Source organism: Lithobates pipiens, unplaced genomic scaffold (assembly GCF_037356315.1).
Source record: "Lithobates pipiens isolate NorthernLeopardFrog02 unplaced genomic scaffold, aLitPip1_a1.2 Scaffold_16, whole genome shotgun sequence".
In the NCBI taxonomy this organism is placed as follows: domain Eukaryota; kingdom Metazoa; phylum Chordata; class Amphibia; order Anura; family Ranidae; genus Lithobates; species Lithobates pipiens.
In genome coordinates, this window is record NW_027507748.1 from 584,317,355 (window position 1) to 584,329,948 (window position 12,594).

The window sequence follows — 12,594 nt, forward strand, 5'->3', positions numbered from 1 at the left end:
TTATATCGTGACTGCGACATTAAGGCAGACACGTCAGACAATCTTGACACGTTTGTGGGACCATTAGCATGTAATACAGCAATCAGTGTGATTTAAAATGTCACTGGCAGTGAAGGGGTTAAGTGTGTCCTAGTTTCTGTTCTAACTTAAGGGGACTGTACAGGGAAGATAACAGTCTATTCATACAGCGTATGAACAGCAATCTGTTACTTCTCCCCCTCAGAGAACTGGAAACTGTTTACACACACAGTTCCGGGTTATCCGTGTATCGGCGGTGATTGATTGAGGCGGCTGAGCCACTTGCATTGGCTCAGGCGTGTGCGTGCCCCCTAGTCGCCACGTTGCATAATGTCTTGCCCAGCTGTACCATTCTTCCATAGTACAACTGCGGAGGCTGGTCAGCATGTGATTAAAGTATAACTAAAGGCAAAAATTTGTCTTCTAGCTTTCAATAGAGTGGAGAGGAATTGCTACACATATTTAGTAGTAAAAACCTGTCTGTGCCCCCATGAAGGAGATTCACCCTCTCTATTTGCCCTGATTACATTATTAAAAATTAAAGAGCCCACAAAGGTGGCTTGTCCCTCAAAAAAGTAATAGGGAAATCTTCAAATTTGGACACCTGTTCTGGGGGGGTCCCCAAGGGATGCCCCTAATTTGCAGGGATTACCTCTCGCTTCCTATTTGGCTATGGACAGAAAGTGAAGTGAAATCTCCAATAGGACACAGCAAAAAAACAAACTGAAGGGTTATAACCCTCCCATGCTCTATCCTATGTGTCCATATGCACTATTTTATGCTAGAAGCATTTTTTTTTTTATTTTTTTTTTTTTAAGCTTCTGCGTTTAGCCCTGGTTCACATTGCTGCAATTTGACATGTCAAATCGTCAGGAATTGACCGTCCTAATTTCCAAAAGTAGTTTCTGTACTATTGGTAATTTCGGGGTGCGATTTCCATTGACATCTCTGAAATCGTCCCCAAATTCAGGACTGACATGTGCAAATAAAATCGTGAGTTCAGCGCACGATTTCATTCTCGCACTCAATGTGATCCTAGGCTTAGGAGCAGAAAAAATAAATAAATAAAAAAAACTGGGAACTTTTTTCCCAGAAAACAAAAAACCCTAAACACTACTACCAGCGGTTTTAACCCCGGCATCTGTAAAAACACTAAAGGAAGTGTTTGGTGGAGACATGTTTGAATCTTGATCATATATTTTAATGTTACCTAGCGGTCGGACTCTCGTGTCATACACTCTGCGTCCATAGCCATTGAGTGTATGACTGCTCTGCGCCCGTGTCATTGGATTTGATTGACCGCAGCGGGAGCCAATGCTGTGCTGCTATCAATATATCCAATGAAGAGCTGAGAAGTTGTGGAGAAAGCAATGCGGGATTGCACGCACAGATAATCGGGGCTCTGGTAATTAAAACTGGGGGCTGGACACTGCAATAGGATGAACACAAAGCCTTAGGCCCCTTTCACACGGAGGCATTTTTCAGGCGCTACAGCGCTAAAAATAGTGCCTGGAAAAAAAAGCGGCTTCTTTCACGCTGGGGCAGTGCGCTAGCAGGACGGTAAAAGTCCAGGTAGCAGCATTATTTTTTTTTTTAACCGCTCTTAAAACCGCTCCTACCCATTGAAATCAATGGGGCAGTGTGGCTATACCGCTGGCAAAGCGGCGCTTTGCGGGCGGTTTTAACCCTTTTCGCCGCTAAGACGGTAAAAATAGCTCTGCTTTACTGCGACGCCCGCACCGTGAAAGGGGCCTTACAACCCCTTTAATTCTTCCCCAAGTAAATCTAAAACCTGGAAATTGTTTGTTACCATAAACAACTGCCAATGGCTTTTGTTTCATATAATAAAACATTGTACAAAACATGATTTGTAACTTTATAACATTTTATGTTTATATACTGAACTAGACACATGCTCAGTCATTGGAACTTGGCAGTAGGCCAGATCCTAGGCATTTCCTTTTTCTTAGAAAATATGAACAATTGTAAAGTAGAAAGCACGGCATTCATAAAACGCTGGTCAGCGTAGAAACCGTGTGTGAGCCGCCTCCTCCATACTAAGATTGTAGAAGTGGCCAAGCAGCTGCCTGACCTCTGCCAGTACGGCTTGTTGTTGCCATGATATTGGCAGCTGCGCTGTTTATTGCAGTTGTTTCTATGTTTTGGAAACACTGCATATTCCACGAGGCAAAGGAGACGCGTGGGAAATCGGTTTCTCAGATGATGGATATTTTTAGGCGCTATTCCTTTTCAACTATCACAATAATGCAATGTGAAGCTCTAAACAGACTGAATATCACAACAGTTGAAGTAAGGACAAGGCCCCATACACACTATTAGATTTTCTTCAGATTTACCAAAACCATGTAGTGCAAGGGCCTACCTGATTGCATACAAATTGAAACTCTTAAGGTTTGACCTCATATGGTTTTGGTAAATCTGAAAACAAAAATCTGCAGAAAATCAAAAGCCCCATACACGGTACAATTGTTGGCCAACTGGGCGTCTGTTTTTTGTTAAAAGGGAGTGTGCCAGGATCTTGTCTTGCATACTAATGGTACACAATTGTGCCGCAAATGTAGTGACGTACTATAAGGAATTTCAGATCTTGAGCGCCACCCTTTGGGCCCCTTCTGCGGATTTTGTGTTTGTTTGAGCATTAATTCTGAGCATGCGTGTTTACTTTCCACTTTTCTGTGACGGATTTGTGTACTGACCATACAAAAATCAGATGTCGAACCGTTGTACGCCAAAATTTAATAGCCTGTCATCCAACATTTTTGTTGGGCGAAAATTGGACAATTGGCAAAAGGAGCCTACTAACGGTAAGATTTTATGACAACAGTCTGTCAACAGACAATCCCCTGCCAACAATCGTACCATGTACAAGGCTTAATAGTGTGTATGGGGTCTTTGACCCCATACACACTATATACAACATCTGATTTCCTTTAGATTTACCAAAACCATGTAGTGCAAGGGTTTGCCTGATTTGCGTACAAATTCAAACTCAGGTTTGACTTCATATTTGGTTTTGGTAAATTCAAAGGAAAAAAACTACAGAAAATTGTATAGTGTGGATCCAGCTTAATGCCCCGTACACACGGAAGGATTTTCGGACGGAAAATGTTCGATGGGAGCTTTTTGTCAGAAATTCCAACTGTGTGTAGGCTCCATCGGACATTATCCACTGGAATTTCCATCGCACAAAATTTGAGATCTGGTTCTCAAATTTTCCGGCAATCTGTTACACAATTGCGACGCACAAAATTCCATGCATGCTCGGAATCAAGCAAAAGAGTTGCACTGGCTATTGAACTTCATTTTTCTCGGCTCGTCGTGCGAGTTGTATGTCACCGTGTTCTTGACGTTCGCAATTTCCGACCAACTTTGTGTGACCGTGTGTATGCAAGACAAGTTTGAGGCAACATCCGTCGGAAAAAAAATCCATGGATTTTGTTGTTGGTATGTCTGATCAATGTCCAATCGTGTGTATGGGGCATAAGGCTCCATGTCCACTGGCTTCAAAAAACGTTGCTTCTACATGAGTTGTGTTCTGCCTGTAGAAGCAGCTCAATGTTATCCTATGTGTCAGTGCACATTAGGGACATTGCAGGCATATTTTGAGCTCAAAGTTTAGAGGCAGGGGAAAAAAAACCTTCTGGTTAGAATTTCTGATTGGAGCTCACTGGCGGAAAACAAACACAAAACCCGTCTAAACTTTGTACAAACAAAAAAGTTTTTTTTTTAATACTGCCAAGAGAATGGATGTTTAAGTCCAGTGTGCATGGAGCCTGATAGTTTAAAAATATGCCTGTGTGATATATGTACATTACAAGGATTTTAACAAACTTTTCAGATTCCTAACTTTTGTTGTTCTGAAGAAATCCATGTGTGTTTCTGTGTCCATGTAGTAAGTGATTCTAATAGGAATGGTTTCATAATTATGAACCCGTTGCTGCACCTGCAGAGCTCTAATGAAAGTGCAGGGTCTGCATCCCTTTAGATGTGATTTCCTATTGGGAGTATCTCACTAAAAATTTAATTTTTGTTGCAGGAAATGCCTGAAATCTGACTTTTATATTAGGCAGACTTCTGGGAAAATCAGTGAGCCAATCACAAGCAGGACATTGTTTCTGGTGGCGTTCTGTATATATTCTGTGTATAGAATATCTCCAGGTAGCCATATTGCAGTTTACAGGAAATTACAGTGGCTGCAGATTGAAAAGGAGAGGTAATTTTTAACAACATTCAATTACAATATTACTTGTGATGCAATCGTATATGCTCCCTTATTTTACTTTATTTGCTCCCCCCCCCCCCCCCCCCATGAACGTGGAGTTACCCTTTAAGAAAAAAATCTGCAAAAAAGAGACTTTTTAGGTATTTTCTATGTCTAGTGTACATTCTGTGGCACTTTCCCATGCCTGGGCAGTCACAGGTGATGCTTCTAACCTGTTCTTCAATGTTTCTTTGTAGCAATGCGCCTGTGTGAGCGAGAGATGTATTTCCCAAATGCACACTTTGGTGTTTGAGAAAACCCTCATATGCACATTTATGGGTCTTACAAAACACAGCTAAAAGGAAGCCTAGGCTCCCTGGGTACAGACAATCACTGGTACATGTATGCTAGACAAATAAAACAATGCTCATGTGCATGAACTTTTCATAGAACATGTTCTTATTTTATGGGTCCTTATAATCTGGGTTTGAATATTATAGCAGTTTTAAGTCCAGGGAGGTGCATGACACATCCTGGGCTTGGCTTGATTATTTATATCTGCTCCCACAAGACAACTATTGCTGTAGTCCCAGGAGCCTGATGCTGATCCTTCTGTGCTCTGCATCTTGTACAGGAGAGTTGCTGCAGCTGCTATGCCACTCCGGTCCGTTCACAGAAGCCTTAGTCTTCTGTGAACATATTCACAGAAGACCAAGGCTTCTGTGAATGGGCAGCAGAGGAGAGGGGTGGGCATAGCTGCTCTGTGTGGCTTTCTCATCTCTCACAGCCCCCAGTGTATCTCCGACAGCCATAAACTTTTCAAATATAAACAATATGGATAAGTTCAGGAGATGTTATGCACCTTCTTGGACTTAACCCATAGTGTGCCTTCACTTTTTACAAAGTGGCTGAATTCCTGGAATTCAGCTTTAAATTGTATCTAAATCTAATTTTGGATAGAGTGGTAAAGGATTAGAATCCTTGCTGGGTTTTTATTAGTCTGTCGCCTCTAGGCAGATTTATCCTCTGTCCTGGTAACCCCTGTCCCTGGGACCAAAAGGGAGGGGAGATCCCAAATCATCAAAGCAGGAATAGACAGGGAATCTTCCAATGGGGGCTGCATCTCCTTTTGAGGAAGTGGTTGTACGAGGTGATGCCTGCAGCTGCGAGCTTCACCCCGGGTCCTGTTTTTAGAGCTGGCTTTCGGCTTTCTGGTGATAACAACCAATGCGGCTCAGCAGCCTCTCTGCCTTTATCACAAGGAGCAGGACAGGACATCCACCCGGGTCTCCTGTCCCACCGGGAAACTTGAGTGACCAGCTGGCAAATCTGTTGGCTGGCCAGAGTACCGAATAAAGGCGGAATCGGCTTTGATCGGGTGTTCGATGTAGTAAGCAACATCATGACGTCACTTCCAGGTTTAAATCAACTACAAACGGCATTGATTTAAAAAAATCCACAGTATTCAAAAATACTGATTTTTGAGTTTGCATACTTTGAAGTACAGTGGAGGGGCTAAGGTCTTATAAACCCCTGATCCCTCCATAAAGAGTATCTGTCAATGCCACAAGCAATGTTTATATTCCTTGTGACAGCAATAAAAGTGATCTTCTTTTTTTTTTTTTTTTTTTTTTTTTTTAAGAACAGCGCAAAAAAATTACCTTGACACTCTTATGTTTAAATCACCCTGCGTCCATTAGGGCACAGGGTGACTGAGAACCCCACTATGATCTGTGCTATTTTGATCACCTCTGCAGTTTTATTTCTTGCGCTATAAACAAAAGAAAAGTTTGAGGGGGGGGGGAACTATTTTTTACTTTTTGCTATAATAAATATCCTAATTTAAAAAAAAAAAAACGTTTTTCCTCAGTTTAAGCCGATACATATTTTTGGTTAAAAAAAAAAAGAAAATCGCAAAAAGCGTATATATTGATTGGTTTGTGCAAACGTTATATCGTCTACAAAATAGGGGATACATTTAAGGCATTTTTTACTATTATGTTTTTTTTTAAAACTAGTAATGGCGATCTGTGATTTTTATCGTGACTGTGACACTATTTTGGGACCATTCACATTTATACAGCGATCAGTGCTATAAAAATGCACTGATTACTGTATAAATGTCACTGGCGAGGAAGGGCTTAACACTAGGGGCGATCAAGGGATTAAATGTGTTATCTAGGGAGTGATTCTAACTGTAGGGGGACTTACACGGAGAGGAGACCAATTTGTGTTGCTTTGTACTGGGTACACACGATCTGACAGGACGTGGATCTGTGTTGTTTAGGCACACAGATCCACGTCCCTGTTTTGCTACCGGCAATTGCGGGTGCCCACGGGACATTGGCTCCCGAGTGATGTGGCGGGCGGGAAGCCGATGACTGTCTATGGGTGGGGAAGCAAGTGGTTAAGTACCATAGTTTGTCGCCATTCCACAAGTGTGTGGAATTTTAAAACATAACGTTGTATCTATTTATTTACTCGCCGTAACATCTTCTATTACAATATACAAAAAAATTGGGCTAACTACTGTTTTTTTTTTTTTGTGTTTTAATTCAGTGAAGTGTATTGTTTCCAAAAAAATTGTGTTTGAAAGACACTGTGCAAATACCGTGTGATATAAAATATTGCAACGACCGCCATTTTATTCTTCAGCGTTTGCTAAAAAAATTGTATGTGTGTATGTAAAAAATAATAAGCTTGGGCATTGAAGGTAAAAAAAATTCTGATTTTAACAAATGTCAAAAAGTAGAATAGAGTGGATAGGAATTAGAATGGTAATTAGGTTTTGATTTCTGCCTGTGCCCCAGTTAAGGAGATTCACCCTCTCTATTTGTCCTGATTACCATTATCATTGAAAGCAAAAGAAAGCTGCCAAATGTGGGTTGTCCCCCCAGAAACGTAATGGAAAAATATTCCAATGTGGACACTAGTTCTGGGGCCACAAGGGATGCCCTTAATTTGCAGGGATTTCCTCTCACTTCCTGTTTGGCTATGGGACAGAACGTAATGGGGAAATCTCTGCAATAGGATACACAGATTGTAAAAAAAAAAAAAAAAAAAAAAATAATAATTCTTTCACACGACCAATCCATTCAGGTCCGCCTGTCAGTTTTTCAGGCGGACCTGAACGGATGCTTCATAGAGCTCTATGGAGCGCCGGATGTCAGCGGTTACACGTCCGCTGACATCAAACCTGAAAAAGCGTGATGGGGGGCAAAAAAAAAACGACTTTTGCATCCGTCATCGGATCAGGTAACAACGGATATTGCGGTCCGCCATCATTCGATCTCCCATAGGGGAGAGCAGTGATCTGACAGGTCCATCCGCAGTGTTCGGAGACAGACCTGTCATCTTCCCCGCTGAGCAAGCAGATATCCACGGGACGGATCATCACTGATCGTCACCATGTGAAAGAGCCCTAAGACCCCTTTCACACTGGGGCGTTTTTCATGCGCTTTAGCGTTAAAAAAGCGCCTGAAAGAAGCCGCAACTGCAATCCCAATGTAAAAGCCTGAGTGCTTTCACACCGAGATTCCTTTCACACTGGGGTGTTTTTCATGCGCTTTAGCGTTAAAAAAAGCGCCTGAAAGAAGCTGCAACTGCAATCCCAATGTAAAAGCCCGAGTGCTTTCACACTGAGGTGCTGCGCTGGCAGAGCGTCAAAAAAAGTCCTGCAAGCAGCTTCTTTGCGGCGCTTTTGGAGCGGTAAATACAACGCTCCTAAAGCGCCCCTTCCCATTGAAATCAATGGAAAGCGCCTGTAAATCGCCTGAAAAACGCTATTGGCAGCAGCGTTTTGTGGGCGCTTTTAACCCTTTATTTGGTCACTAGCAGGGGTTAAAAGCGCCCCACTAATGCTCGAAAAACGCTGGTAAAGTGCTGCTAGTTTACGAGCGTTTTTCAGGCACTGACATTGTGAAAGGGCCCTTAAAGCACTTGGGCTTTCACATTGGGACTGCAAATGAGGCTTCTTTCAAGCGTTTTACAGGCGCTTTTTTTTAACGCTAAAGCGCCTGAAAAACGCCCCAGTGTGAAAGGGGTCTAAAAGTGTATTCTCTCTCCCCAAATGAATTGTGTTTGAAAGAGTGCTGCTCAAATACTGTGTGACATAAAATATTTAAAAGATCTCCATTTTTATTCTCCAGAGCCTTTGCTAAAAAAAATATATTATAATGTTCGTGGGTTTAAAGTAATTTTCAAGCAAAAACTACTGATTTTTAACTTGTAAGCAACAACTGTCAGGAATAGGCTTTGTCCTTAAGTGGTTAATATATCAGATGTAAAAACGTTTTTAAATCCATAATTGTGATATTAAAAGGATGTTTTATATTTACATAAAATACATCTTTGTAGCATTGAAATGTATGGCTGTAGCCTGTACTGACCTGATCTCTCCTATGTAATGCTGCCGCAAAGAAAAATCATTGTTACATAATGCACAGAACAGATGCACTTCCGCAGTTTGACCAGCAGGGTCCGCTGTGCACCTATTCACATCCAGGTTTTTTTTTTTTTTTTTTTAATGCAACCTGATGATGAAGGAACGCCACGCCCTCAAATGTCAGCCATATCACTTAGGACCGCCCTATCCTCTAAACATGTATCACAATCCCCGCCTCCAGGATTGTCATTCGTTAGCTCCGCCCGAATCCGCTGACAGTCAGCTGGCGGCCGTGTACGTCACGAGGCTGGCGTGTGCCCCGCCCATGGTGTTCTCGCGAGAGTTGTCTGTCGGGGCGCCCGCGCGCTGCTGTCGGTCGCTGGCTGAGGAGAAAGGCTCGGCGACTCGGTGGAAGCGGAGACCCGAATCGGTAAGACACCCGGTTACCGGGGGATGGTTCATGTGTAACACATACGCTATCTGTCACTAGCTGTATAGGCAGCATTCGCCCGCAAATACCCTAGAGATTCGAAGGGCCCAAACTTGGGGCCCGCCCCTTTTCCAGAGGCAAGAAGGGGAGAACCAATAGTAGGTGCTAGACTGAAAAGTGACGTGGGGCTGAACCAATAACAACTTGCTGGGAGGCGGGCTTAAGAACAGGCCTGGGACAGCTTGTAGGATTGTACAGACTCGCTGTCTATACTTCCAGCCAACTCTGTCTGATCACACCCTGGCCTGTCTGTCTGTCCGGCCTGCCTGCCGGGGACCACTCCACCACTTCCCCCCATACACATGTATGGAGGCTCCATGTCTACAGCTGTCTGGGCGCTGAGCCTGCTCCACCCTATGTGCCATTCTCTGCTGCCAGCACTCCCTGCTTATTGGCTCACCACACTCTACTGCCTGCCCAGTGTGACTGTACTGCCTGATCTGTCCTGGTGTGTGTGGCTGTTCTTCCACCAGTCCTGCCTGTGATCTGTCCTGGTGTGTGTGGCTGTTCTTCCCACCAGTCCTGCCTGTTCTGTCCTGGTGTGACTGTTCTTCCACCAGTACTGCCTGATCTGCCCAGTGTGACTGTATTGCATGACCTGGTGTGTGTGACTGATCTTACATCCAGTACTGCCTGATTCTGGTGTGTGTGATTGTTCTTCCACCAGTCCTGCCTGATCTGACCTGGTGTGTGACTGTACTGCCTGATCTGTCCTGGTGTGACTGTTCTATCCAGTCCCTGCCTGATCTGACCTGGTGTGTGACTGTACTGACTGTTCTTCTATCCAGTCTGCCTGATCTGACCTGCTGTGTGACTGTACTGACTGCTCTGTGCTGGTGTGTGACTGTTCTTCTATCCAGTCCTGCATGATCTGTCCTGGTGTGTGTGGCTTTTCTTCCATCCAGTCCTGCCTGATCTGCCCAGTGTGACTGTACTGCCTGATCTGACCTGGTGTGTGTGTGACTGGATCTTACATCCAGTACTGCCTGATCTGGTGTGTGTGATTGGTTTTTCCACCAGTCCTGCCTGATCTGACCTGGTGTGTGACTGTACTGCCTGATCTGTCCTGGTGTGACTGTTCTTCTATCCAGTCCTGCCTGATCTGACCTGGTGTGTGACTGTGCTGACTACTCTGTGCTGGTGTGTGACTGTTCTTCTATCCAGTCCTGCATGATGTGTCCTGGTGTGTGTATGGCTTTTCTTCCATCCAGTACTGCCTGATCCAACCTGGTGTGTGTGTGTGTGTGTGTGTTGTGTTCTTCCACCCAGTACTGCCTGATCTGACCTGGTGTGTATGACTGTTCTTCCGTCTGGTCCTGCTTGATCTGTCCTGGTGTGTGTGACTGTCCTTCCACCCAGTACTGCCCAGTGTGACTGTACTGCCTGATCTGACCTGGTGGGTGCATGTTCTTCCACCCAGTAATACCTGATCTGTCCTGGTGTGTGACTGTTCTTCCACCCAGTACTGCCCAGTGTGACTGTACTGCCTGATCTGACCTGGTGTGTGTGACTCTTCTTCCACCCAGTGCTGTCTGATCTGACTTGGTGTGTGGCTGTACTGACTGCTTTGTCCTGGTGTTTGACTGTTCTTCCATTCAGTACTGCCTGACCTGACCTTGTCTGTGATTGTTCTTCTATGCAATCCCGCCTGATCTTTCCTGGTGTGTGTTTGTTCTTCCATCCAGTACTGCCTGGTCTGACCTGGTGTGTGACCATTCTTCCATCTAGTACAGCCTGCTCTGCCTTGGTGCATGACTGTGCGCTTCCATCCAGTGCTGCCTGCTCTGACCTGGTGTGTCTGTTCTGCCATCCAGATCAGCCAGTGTTGATGGGGGAATGCCTCCTGCAGCGCTATTGTGTTCTGCTGGGGTGGCATGAGGAGCCTGCCCAGCTGACAAAACACAATGACGGCTGCTAGTGACTGCTGGCAGTAATCATATATAAAAAAAACAGGACAGGCTGGCTGTACCCAAGTTGATTGATGGATTGAATCTTGGTCAGTTCAGCAGCAATTTTGATCCATGTATGTATGTATGTATGGCTGTCTTTACTGTTTGTTTTGACAGTCTGTGGTGTGATGCCTAACGGAATGTCTGATCTGTCCTGTCCCATGCCTGTGTCTGATGTGTACCACTCTGTCTTGTTCTGCTATGTTTGCTTATCATAATCCTTTTTTGCTTGTAATGCTGCATAATCAATGGCTAGCATCTTGGGCTACATTCCTACAGGAGTTGATGCGCGGGCAGTTAACACGTTGAACACACTTTGAGAACAGCTGCAGCTGCAGGTGTCGGTGGCAGCTGTCAGACTTGTTCTCCAATCAGCTGTGTGTGAATGACCCTGGACACAGCCAATGTGTATCCAGGGTCGGCCTTTCTGCTGAGTTCTGGCTGCAGGTAATCAACCTGTTTGTATGTGGCCATAGTTCAGAGGGTTGCTGCATCCACCATTGACATTTAGCTGCCTCCTGAAAACAGCAAACTATCCACACATGAAGTGACGTGTGAATGTAGGTTTAGTGTCTCCTGGGTGTTGGATGTTTCTTCCTCGTATCTATCTGATTGGTGTGACTGTCCTCACCTTTGATAGAATGTAGGAGTACCTGGTTACAACTGTGAGTTTTCTGAGGGGGTCTTAGCCCTAGTCTGTTTGTGTGTTTTTTTTTTTTTTTTTTTTGTGTGCCATCAGTAGGGCTGGCCATACTTTGTCCAATTTTCTTGTCCAATTTTTTCTCTTAGATTTACCAAAAGCCATAAAATATGAGCTCAAACCAACACTTTCAATTTGTATTCAGCCAGGCACTACATAGTTGAAGGCAAGTCTTAAGGAAAATGAAATAAAGTGGTTGATAAGGCACAAGGTTTTTTACTTTCATGCATTCTATACATGAAGGTTAAAAACCCTCTGTGTGCAACAGCCCCCCCTAATGCTTACCTGAGCCCCTCTCAATCCAGCGATTGACCACGACGGCTTTGCCTCTCCCAGGACTTGCACTCCTGATTGGCTCACTGGCTGTGATTTACAAGCCAATCAGCAGACAGAGGGGGGAGGGTGGGGCAGCTTGAATGGACAGACAAAGCCGCTGATCGAGAGCACTCCTGTTTGGGTGCCCCCATTGCAAGCTGCTTGCTGTTGGGGCACCCGGCAGGAGGGAGTAGCCAGGAGCGCTGGCATGGGACCCGAGAAGAGAATCTGGGCAGCTCTGTACAAAACCATTACACAGAGCAGTTAAGTATAACACGTTTGTTTTTAAAAAGGCTTTACAATCACTTTATGTGCTGGCCTGTTGTATTTTTCTGCACTAGATGACTGTCTGCCGTGTTTCCTCCCAACCTAGTGCTGTCAAGTATATTTACATCAACAATCAATCGGTGGGGTTTCCAACACCTCTAATGTCAAAAGTGCTGCCATCCCCTGCTCCATCCTTCCAAATGCTGCTTGTCCTTCTTACAATTAGCGATTAAACTTTGTAATGGTGGC

General features: G+C 44.4%; 1 protein-coding gene across 3 annotated transcripts in view; it reads left to right on the forward strand.

Annotated features, from left to right (window-relative positions):
* Positions 1-8,924: 8,924 nt before the first annotated feature.
* Positions 8,925-12,594, forward strand: part of LOC143983769 (cyclic AMP-dependent transcription factor ATF-7-like) — a 192,079-nt gene continuing 188,409 nt past the window's right edge. For all 3 annotated transcript variants that reach the window (XR_013274677.1, XM_077483824.1, XM_077483825.1), the window contains exon 1: positions 8,925-9,054. The gene's annotated coding sequence lies outside the window, so the exon portion shown is untranslated. The remainder of the gene's footprint in view (positions 9,055-12,594) is intronic.